Genomic DNA, 10,233 nt, shown 5'->3' on the forward strand with positions numbered 1-10,233 from the left:
ATAAAAAGATAAGGCAAGAATTTTCAAATGAACGCATAAAATTTTCCAAGCTTTGTTGCAATTACCGGAAAACCAATTATGGTTGCAGTTGTTATAATACCTACATGCATACATGAATGCAATTTAGTTACTTGATTTCAGAATGATTGTTACTGTATGAAGTCATGTAGGTATAAATAACTGCTCATGATAAAATGTGTGCAATTTCATACAATATGTTTACACACATCGAACCGGAAAATACGTAATATATTTTAAACCACACTTGTTAAAACCGTCATATGCCACCACAGATTAATAATTGTGAAGGGCAGTCGTTACAAGGTCAAACGGTACGATAACGTACAAATTTTATTTATTTTATTGAATCATAATTAATTACGCGCGTTTATAGAATGCAGTTAATTTTCAATCATTCTTTTTTTTTTAACTATAAAACAGAAACAATTTTTTGCTTTAGTGCATAATTGAAATGTGAATTACATTAGCAATGTTTTGTTGCTACAAAAAGCGTAGCATATTATTTACATAATGCTAATTTAATTTACTTGTTTTGGAATGATAATATACCTATGTGTGCTTTTAAATGTAGTAATTGATATTTAATATTATTTATTTCTTAAATGAGGAAACGATACATCAAAACTGCTTTTAAATTAATAGTACCTATAATGGAATTTTATCGTAAAAATCAGTAAATAAACAAGTATTTAATTTGTTCCGTTTTGACTTTGGTTATCGTTTCAAGAACACGTTACATTAGATAATTCATTAGTATTAACTTCTAATTGCGTAATTACAATCGTTATGTGCTTTAAGGAGTATCATTAGGGACTTATATAAATGTTAAATACAACCCTCACCAATGTCCCAAATCACATTAAGTCCCTATCAAAATGTCATTTAAACCACTACAATTTTAATTCTTGGTTGGTGGATTTTCATCGAGAGGGTTGAGTTGAAACCGTTAAAACACTAACGGTCTAACTAACTAACTGATGTCTTCTTGTTCACAGGAAAAAGTAAACACAAGAACTATATCGCAATAACAAATAATTTAGTATAGTCATCAATAAATAATACAAATTAGGACAAACGACTTATCCCAATACAATTTTAATTAGGTACGTTTTTATTATACTGATTATATTATTATTGCTGGTGTTTGTTTTTTATTTTTTTCTCTGGTGGAACTATCCGGCACTGCCGGTACTCGGCGCCATTACCCGGTACTCGGCCGGATTAAGGATCTTCCTGGTACCGGTTTCAAACCGGACATCCGGCCCATCTCTACCTAAATGAGCAATACCACCAGAAGAATTTGAAATTGATATTTTTCGTTTATTATGAAGTATGTACATGCTTATATTTTTGCATTTATTTAATGACAATTTTCTGAGGTGTAGAGGACTTTGGAATCTCTAAATCTGTTTCGTAATAGATTGGATCTCATCCTCTCTAACTCACCTAATTCCCTCCCCCTCCATACTGGTCTGTATAAGCTTCCGTTATTTTTAAATCAAACCATAAAATTATTGATTTAACGTTTTTGACGCCACACAATGGCAGACAGAGAGAGCAACTTGATTATTTGTCTTTTCGTTGAGTTTAACCTTTAAATGTCCTTGAGACCCGTCACGGTTAGAAAAAATCTATTAATTACACCATTCATAGGCGGTTATATACCTGCCATAATTATTATTGCCGTCCTCTTGACCCGAGGTATGTTTATAAAAAGTTTAGTGATATTTTAAGACATGATGGCCGTAATTGTATGGCGTTGGCAAATATGGGATTGACCTTGGAATAAATTGTATACAATGACTACAAGTAAATTGTATACAGTGAAGTACATACAACAGTACGGATTTATATGTAGAATGAGGAGCTATGTACCTACGTACATAGGTATGGATTCCAAAAGGATGTAAACAAGGTTCGAGTGTTATGTATGTGATGTGCTCATTTTGTCCCCGAAAACATCAAATGCGATTATATCGGATTGCGCAGACTATTATGCTAACTGCTGAATTAAAAGGGGGTAACGAACCCCATCAGTAGCAGCGATGGTGGAATGCGGATGACCCAGTTGGAGGAGGGCGCGCTATTGTTCGGCCTGCTCTTTCTCTGCAACAGCAGCCAGACTAGGGGAGTAAAGTAAATCGATAAAATTTACCCCTCGTAGTCACTGGGGTGTTTCCGACGAAAATAGAATAACAATCGGAAAGTAAACAGCTTTCATAACAGAGCTGAATTGTTATAAGCAGGTTGAAGATAACAATTCCTAGAAAAACAAGTCTTTGTGCCTGTTTTTCTCATAAGATCGTGGGAGGTTTTCACGTCAGTTTACGGTGACATCATCAGCTAATACAACCGTTGTATTTGCAGTGGAATTCGTTTGTTATGACTCCGCCTATATTGACCAACCGCTTAATATGAAGTAATTGCAGTGTTAAGTTTGGTTTTCATATTAAATTCTCTATACGAAAGTTTGGATATAATGACTCCGTTTAAAATGACATATCGTTTATTATGACTGATTCTCAAGAAATCATATCCGGCTATAGTGACCCAAATGATTAATAATAACATTATCGCTCATTTTTCTGACCCTTCCTATGCATATTGATATTACGATTCATCGTTCTTTTTCTGTTATATATATATACATTTGTAGTTTTTCTGTCTATTAAACTAAATAACTAACCAAAGTAGAAAGTTGTTTATAAGTATGACGTGTTTGTCATTTCCCTTCGATGTCATTATAAGCGGATTCTACTGTATTGTAATGTTAAGACGTTATAATTCGTAACGACAAATTATGCAACCAATTTATTAATCTTTTAGTAAATTTTCTAATGAGCATTTGGAGGAGTTTAAAACGTACAAAATATCGTTTTTCTTCTATTTATAGCTCCTACCTGCCATGCACGTCAAGTTTCAACTAACCATGAACTTCAAAGATCTATTTTTATTTTTTAAAATAGATTATTTAATAGGTAGTATTTTTTTTTCGAAGTCGTCCTGTTGGACACTTTTACCTGCCAAATATCGTATACCAATATAGGGGTCGTCTTAAAAATTCATTTGGATTGTAATTGATACATGTTAGTTGACAGTTATGCTAAAATTTTACTCTCGATCCGCCAAAAGGCTACCTATACCTAATAAATCTATTAACCGAACATTGATTGTTTTAGTTAATAGGAACACCATAAGGTTACGGTAAAAAAGTTAACACTTGGGATTATGTCCTTAGGCCCTTCCATTTGTTTTGATAGTTACTTGTTATACATGCCTGAACGCAGTAGAGGGAGGTTAACCCTTTTTCTATTTTTGTACCATTGTGCAACTGAAAGTTATTTTCAAAAACTACTTGTGGAATTCTGTTCAAAATATTATCTATGTGAACCGAAATCCAGGTCTAATTGTAAAATTTAATTATAATAGGAAATAAATCAAATTGGAGTAAATCGACAATTTTTTATAAAATAGACTGTTATCAAAATTATTGATTCCACGGTAAAATATAAAACATTTTAAAATACATATATAAAAAATCAGGAGACTACACAGTTAGAGTTAACTGTAATGATTGCGATACTGCATATTTTGGACAAACTGGACGGAATTTTGATGAAAGAAATAAAGAACATAAAAATGTATAATAAAGATAAAAACTCCTCAACAGGCTTTGCTCGTCATTATTTCATTAAAACATCCATTTGCGTTGAAGATATCAGCGTCATCCACATAGAAAACGACGAATATTCAAATTTAAATATTACGAGTGATAGCACAGAAGACTTAAACAGTCCAGTATTCATAACAATTACAAAACTGACCTATAAGCGACCTCTTTCAAATCAAAGTACTGAATAAGTGTTTAAATTGCATGCACTTCTTAGTTTTACGTTTGTTTTTAAGTAACTCTCTGAAGATGAGTGTGTAAGTGGGAACAATTGTAAGAGTTCCTAATTAAAAAATTGTAAAACTGTAAAATTGGACATTGGGTCCCAGTAACTTACAAACTAAACCATTTTTGTTAACGAACACGTAGAAATAATCGAGGCATAGATTTGAGGCCCAAATACTTAACAAAGGTTTTATAAAAAAAAAGGTTTTCCCTTTATAATTGCGCAAACAATTTTTTAATTTGTTGAAGATGATGATGTCAGTTACAAAGATAGAATATGAAAGGATTGTTATTAGATAAAAATAAAAAGTAATCTCCTTGATTATTCTGTACATATGAAAACGTTATCTGCAGACATTCATTTATAATGTCTCTTGCTTTCATTATGATACAGTTTTGTTAGGAAAAGTCTGTAAACAAACCCATTATCGTTTGTCGTATTTTGAACTTTAAGCTTCGTACTTACTTAAACAGCGAATGCATGTTATCGTTGTAATTATACATGGAACTCGTTATTTAAATGAATGTATAATTTACTTTTAATGTCGAGTTTGTGTGGTGTAACAAAAAAAACTGGGTGGAAATTCAACTTGTCGGATTGTCATACCTGTTTGACCACGTCGTGAATGCCAATGATTCAAAATGCGTACAGAATTTATGCAAAACTATGCATAATTAATATGTTCGCTTTCTGAACACGCGGAAGTTGTTTAAAAAACATGTTTATATAAGAAAAGGTTCTAATAATATTTATATATCTATCGTGATCCTAATCTTCAAATAATTNGCAGGCGATTATGATTATCAATTGTGGATTTATCAGTGCCAAAAAATAATTCGTGAAGCTGAAATAAGGAAAAGAATCAGGCGCAAAAGAATTATTATTGCTTTGTTATGCAATGAATTAGTTATACGCAATTAAAAAAAAAAAATTGGATTCATCCTTTATTCAAATTACGGCGGGAACATGGTTTTTTCATTGGAATATTTGCAATATCCATTACTATCGAGTTCGATTATATACATTCAGAATTAAATGTTGATCTTTAAAATAAAAAGCTAATTTGTGTTTAGCTTTTTTCGATTTGACGTTACAAGATTTTTTTCGAAGTGCATGAGGTTACACCTTAAGCAACGATGTGTGAGTAGGGGCGTTATCATGGTGCAACAGCCAATTTTTGTTTTCGTACACAAATTCGGACGTGTCTAGCGGATTGCTTCGCGCAAATTGCGCATAACTTGTAGGTAATATTCTTTATATTGACCGTCCTACCCTGTGGCAAAAACTCATGATGCAACACGCCCCTGCAATCGAAGAAAAGTGTAAGCAAAACAAAAAAAACTTGGGTTTTTCATTCCCACCAGCCATTAATGCCGGTGGGCAGGCGTGGGAATGAGTGGGTGGTGGTTCGGGTGAGAAACATGAGACGAACGAAATGAAGACAGAAGAGAATGAAAGATTATCTGTGGAATATTAACTACTGCCCCAGCATCTGCCTAGGTGATCCAAAGAAACCACAGAAAAACTTGGATCAAGGCAAGGCGCACCCGGAATCGAACCGGCGTCCTCCCGAATGCTTGTCGCGCTTCTTTTTGTCTTGGCTCGTACGGCAGCTTCCATTGGGATAATTTAGCTTTGGTTTCCACGTCATAACCATAAACCCATGACTCATCACCAGTTATGTCCGCCTGGAGAAAATGTTAGTGGGGTGCGGTTTTTGGTCGAAATTAAGGAATTTTGGTACGAATTTCGCGATGACCCGTCTCAGGCCCAAATCGTTGGTAAAAATCGAATAACAGGAACCAATCAATATGTTTAGATTCTCAGTAACTTCTGTTACGGTGATTCGACGATTAGCCAATACAATTTTCTTCACTTCATCAATGTTTTGGTTTTTTGTTGACATCCTCGTGCGTCCGGCTCGCTCCTCGTCGTTCACATCTTCTCGGCCCTCTGAGAACATTTTGTACCAATAAACGTTAGTTCTGTCCATGGTAGCTTCACTATATACCACAGTCAACATTCGGAATACGTCCGCGCACTTAAATTTCTTTTTCACACAAAATTTGATACAGATTCTTTGATCCATTTTTTGGAATAGGCAAAAATCGAAGACGAGGTAAAACACGTGCAAGCAAAGCAGCTGTCAAAATTTAACTGAACATTCAACATGGCCGAATTTGTCGGTATAAGTGAGAGACATGAGTACCAACATAACATCACACAAAAAAATCGAATATACGGGCAAATTAAAAATTCGCGATACTTTTTAAACAGAACTCGTATCTGTACAGATATATTAATTATGCGGCGCAATTAATTTTAGCTTAATGTTGAGTAATAGAACGGAAATGCGTAATTTGGTGAACGGGTAGAATATATTTTTCAATCATCTGAGTGGGTATTAAAAAAATATCAAAATAATGTAGTTAACTATAATGTTTTAGAAATTTAAAGGATAGAGTGGAGGTGCGTGTAAAACCAGTCTTAGGACTGACGACCTTGAGATGATGATTAACTTAGTTTTAATTTTAGGAAGATTAAAACGGATCACCCTGTAGGTATTAAGTACTAAAACTGACGACGTCCTTTGGCACTGAATAAGATCCTTGTCCACCCTGCATATGATATATACATACATAAATGTATATGTATGATGCAATGCATGTATGTATGATATATGTAATTTAAAACTGACCGAGTAATAAGAAAGCGAGAAAGGTTGTTGCATATAGTGCATAAGTCCATGTTTGTATACACGTATGCCGTGGACGTAGGCAGGTTTCTCCAATGTTTGTTGTAATGTTTATTAATTATTTACGCGGTGTTGTGGGTATGANAATTATGTGGCGCAATTAATTTTAGCTTAATGTTGAGTAATAGAACGGAAATGCGTAATTTGGTGAACGTGTAGAATATATTTTTTCAATCATCTGAAAATATCACCTGCTTCTTTATAAACTATGCTAACTCGAACTAACCGAACTCGCAAAATCTTTCGAACAAAGCGTCACACCCCTCAAAATCTTTAAAATACATTTTGTTAAAATAATAAAGAAATTACTTCCATTACTTTATTCAATAATTCTCACATGAGTCATCACGAAACGGGTCACTCAACAGTAACAGATAATTTATGGTCTAGACAGGGAAAACAAATCATTTTCGGAAAATAAAAGAACACAGTTACTGTTCCATTCGAAATAGTAATCATTTCAAATACTCACCACTCACCAGCGGTCCTTCTCCCCCTTTTCCGCAGGTACGGTCACATATGTTATTCAATCCATTTCCAATAACCATTTTGTCTACCATTAGAAGTAGAAGCTTCCCCGAATGTCAATCATCCGAAGATGTTAGCATCCCAGTGACGAGTTCGGTGGCACCCACCTGCGAGGCTACCCTCTCGAGTAGCCCGAGGAAGCACCCCTTTCACTACGAGTAACCCACCCCAAATCAGAAAAATATATATTATTCACATAATCGTTCTGGATCTATACTTTTCACTAATTGACCTTTATTCTTTTACGTTCAACGTTTTACTGCTGCTTACTCATACGTTTTATTTTTCCTTTCCTTTCGATCCGCCCAAATATAAAAAATGCTCCCTAGTCAACAATAATTTTCGCACTTGCTCATTTAATCATTACACACATGCCAAACATCCATAACTTTAAAAGAAAAACATTTATTAAAGAGTGGGTATTAAAAAAATATCAAAATAATGTAGTTAATTATAAAGTTTTAGAAATTTAAAGGATAGGAAAGAGTGGAGGTGCGTGTCCAACCAGTCTTAGGACTGATGACCTTATGATGATTAGGAATTTAAAGGATAGGAATGAGTGGAGCTGCGTGTCCAACCAGTCTTAGGAGTGACGACCTTGAGATGATGATGAGGAACTTAATTTTAATTTTAGGATAGATTAAAACGGATCACCCTGTAGGTATTAAGTACTAAAACTGACGACGTCCTTTGGCACTGAATAAGATCCTTGTCCACCCTGCGTATGATATATACATACATAAATGTATATGTATGATGCAATGCATGTATGTATGATATATGTAATTTAAAACTGACCGAGTAATAAGAAAGCGAGAAAGGTTGTTGCATATAGTGCATAAGTCCATGTTTGTATACACGTATGCCGTGGACGTAGGCAGGTTTCTCCAATGTTTGTTGTAATGTTTATTAATTATTTACGCGGTGTTGTGGGTATGAAATAAAAAATAGCTGAATTGCAAATCGTTTCTTATTTACATTTATTGTGCTCATTCATTATTTACTCCTGTTTATGGTGGATGTTAAAAAACAGGATCGCATTAATTATTCATCAGCTCACACACACACATACGTACGTACAAAGGTATAAAAAACGATGTCGTTCCAATAAAGTATTCAACAGAAAATCTATTTCGGTCGATTTGGATACACGTGTTAACAAAATTTAAATTTGTTTTATAATGTGAACATAAAAATGATGCTCGATAAATATTTTACCTTTTTTTGGCTTTTAACTAAACGATATGTAATACATTTTTAGAAGTCTTACTAAATTGAAGACAACGGTTTAAGGTGCAGTTCGAGTGTCGACTGCTAACGAAATATATATTTTTTTTTATTGAAAAGAAAATGACAAAACACAAGAAATACAATATTTAGATGTTTTGAGAAAGGATTAGGTTCTATGTAAAGCAGTGGTTCCTAAACTTTTTAATATTGTTACCCCTATGACCTATTAAGAAAACTGATTTTACCCTGACCTTAAAATGTTATCAATATAAACAACACAAACAAATTCAAATATATGTTTAATAATCACAAATTGCGCATCAGTCTTACAATTGTGTGATGGTTGTTTTTATTTTGCATTTTCCAAGTTTTTTTATGTTAGCATTCTATTTATTTATTGACTACACTACTGTTGATATATAACTATTCGCTGCGCTATTTATTTCACTGCTATCACTGTCAATTTATTTCTACTCACTTGGCCGTCGTCTCTTCCTTTAAATACTCTTTTGTTTCCTTTCTGGAACCCTCTAGAAACATCCGGATCGTTTAGTATTTCTTTGAACTGTTTTCCCAGAACGCAGGTACGACACACATTTACAAATACGGCGCATATGACGAAAGGCGCCCACGGCTAGTCGGCGAATCGATAAGCCGTTCACCCACACGTGTGCACGATCGCACACAAACACACTTGTGCTCACTACAATATATTTGCATGGTTGGTTCTGCAACAACCCAGTACACATATGCCCATTCAGAATGTGCATACAAAGACGCCAGTGTTTGGAGACATATGAATTGAATACATATTAGATGTGCAAAATGTTGTACTTTACATGCCATTCTGTCAAGGGCTATAAAAGAATATCACTGACCAAAACAACTAGTCCTAGAGTTGTCGAAAAGTAAAAGAAATGTCACGAGGTAATAGTAATTCAAAAAGAAGAATAACACGGGAACAAAGAAAAAATTGTGATCTGTGCCAAGAATTACAGGAAACTTAAAAAAAATTGAAACAGCTTGACGATAATTATGCACAAGGTCTATTGAGAATCGAGAGAATATCTGAAAATCAATTATGTAAGTTAATCTTAAATCACAATTAATGTTTCAGTTATCAACATTCAACATCACTTAGTGTTGTTATGTATATTTAATGTTGTATTGCTCACATCTACACATCATATTTTTATATAACACAAATTTATTTTTATGCATGTATTTCTATACATGTAATGTCATTGCATGTTATGCAAATGTTTATAAGATTAGTAGTATAAAATTTTATGAGTAATTTTGCTATAGAAATAATTCACTTTTACTGAAGAAGTTGTACATGTTGTATTTTTCGAATTGATGGTAATTTAAGAAATTATAAGAAGTAAAGAGGAAAGCAAAAATCGTATAAAGGACTCCGGTCACTCTTTATTACTGTGTGTTCGTGGTTCAAAAAGTTATAGGTTTCTGGAAGAAAAAAAAACTTCCCTTTGTCATGTAACTCAACTATCCATAAATTCAAATGTTGATGTTGGTGATGTTCTGACACAATTTTTTTTCAGTTTGAGAAACAGCTAGACGTTGTTGATTGTTGCAACAACTCAATTCTTATAATCCGTGACTTCAGTAATAGTTATATTCGATGTTGCCTCTGACGATATTACGGTGACAATTGGTCGATGATAACTGAAGCAATTTTGACTACTTTTTTAACCGTGCAGCGGTCACGTCAATGTTCAGGTCGGGCACAATCGCGCGGATGACAGTGGTCATCCACAGTTTGTTTAGGGCCACCTTACGGAT

The sequence above is a fragment of the Agrilus planipennis genome, unplaced genomic scaffold (assembly GCF_000699045.2).
Source record: "Agrilus planipennis isolate EAB-ADULT unplaced genomic scaffold, Apla_2.0 scaffold292, whole genome shotgun sequence".
Classification (NCBI taxonomy): domain Eukaryota; kingdom Metazoa; phylum Arthropoda; class Insecta; order Coleoptera; family Buprestidae; genus Agrilus; species Agrilus planipennis.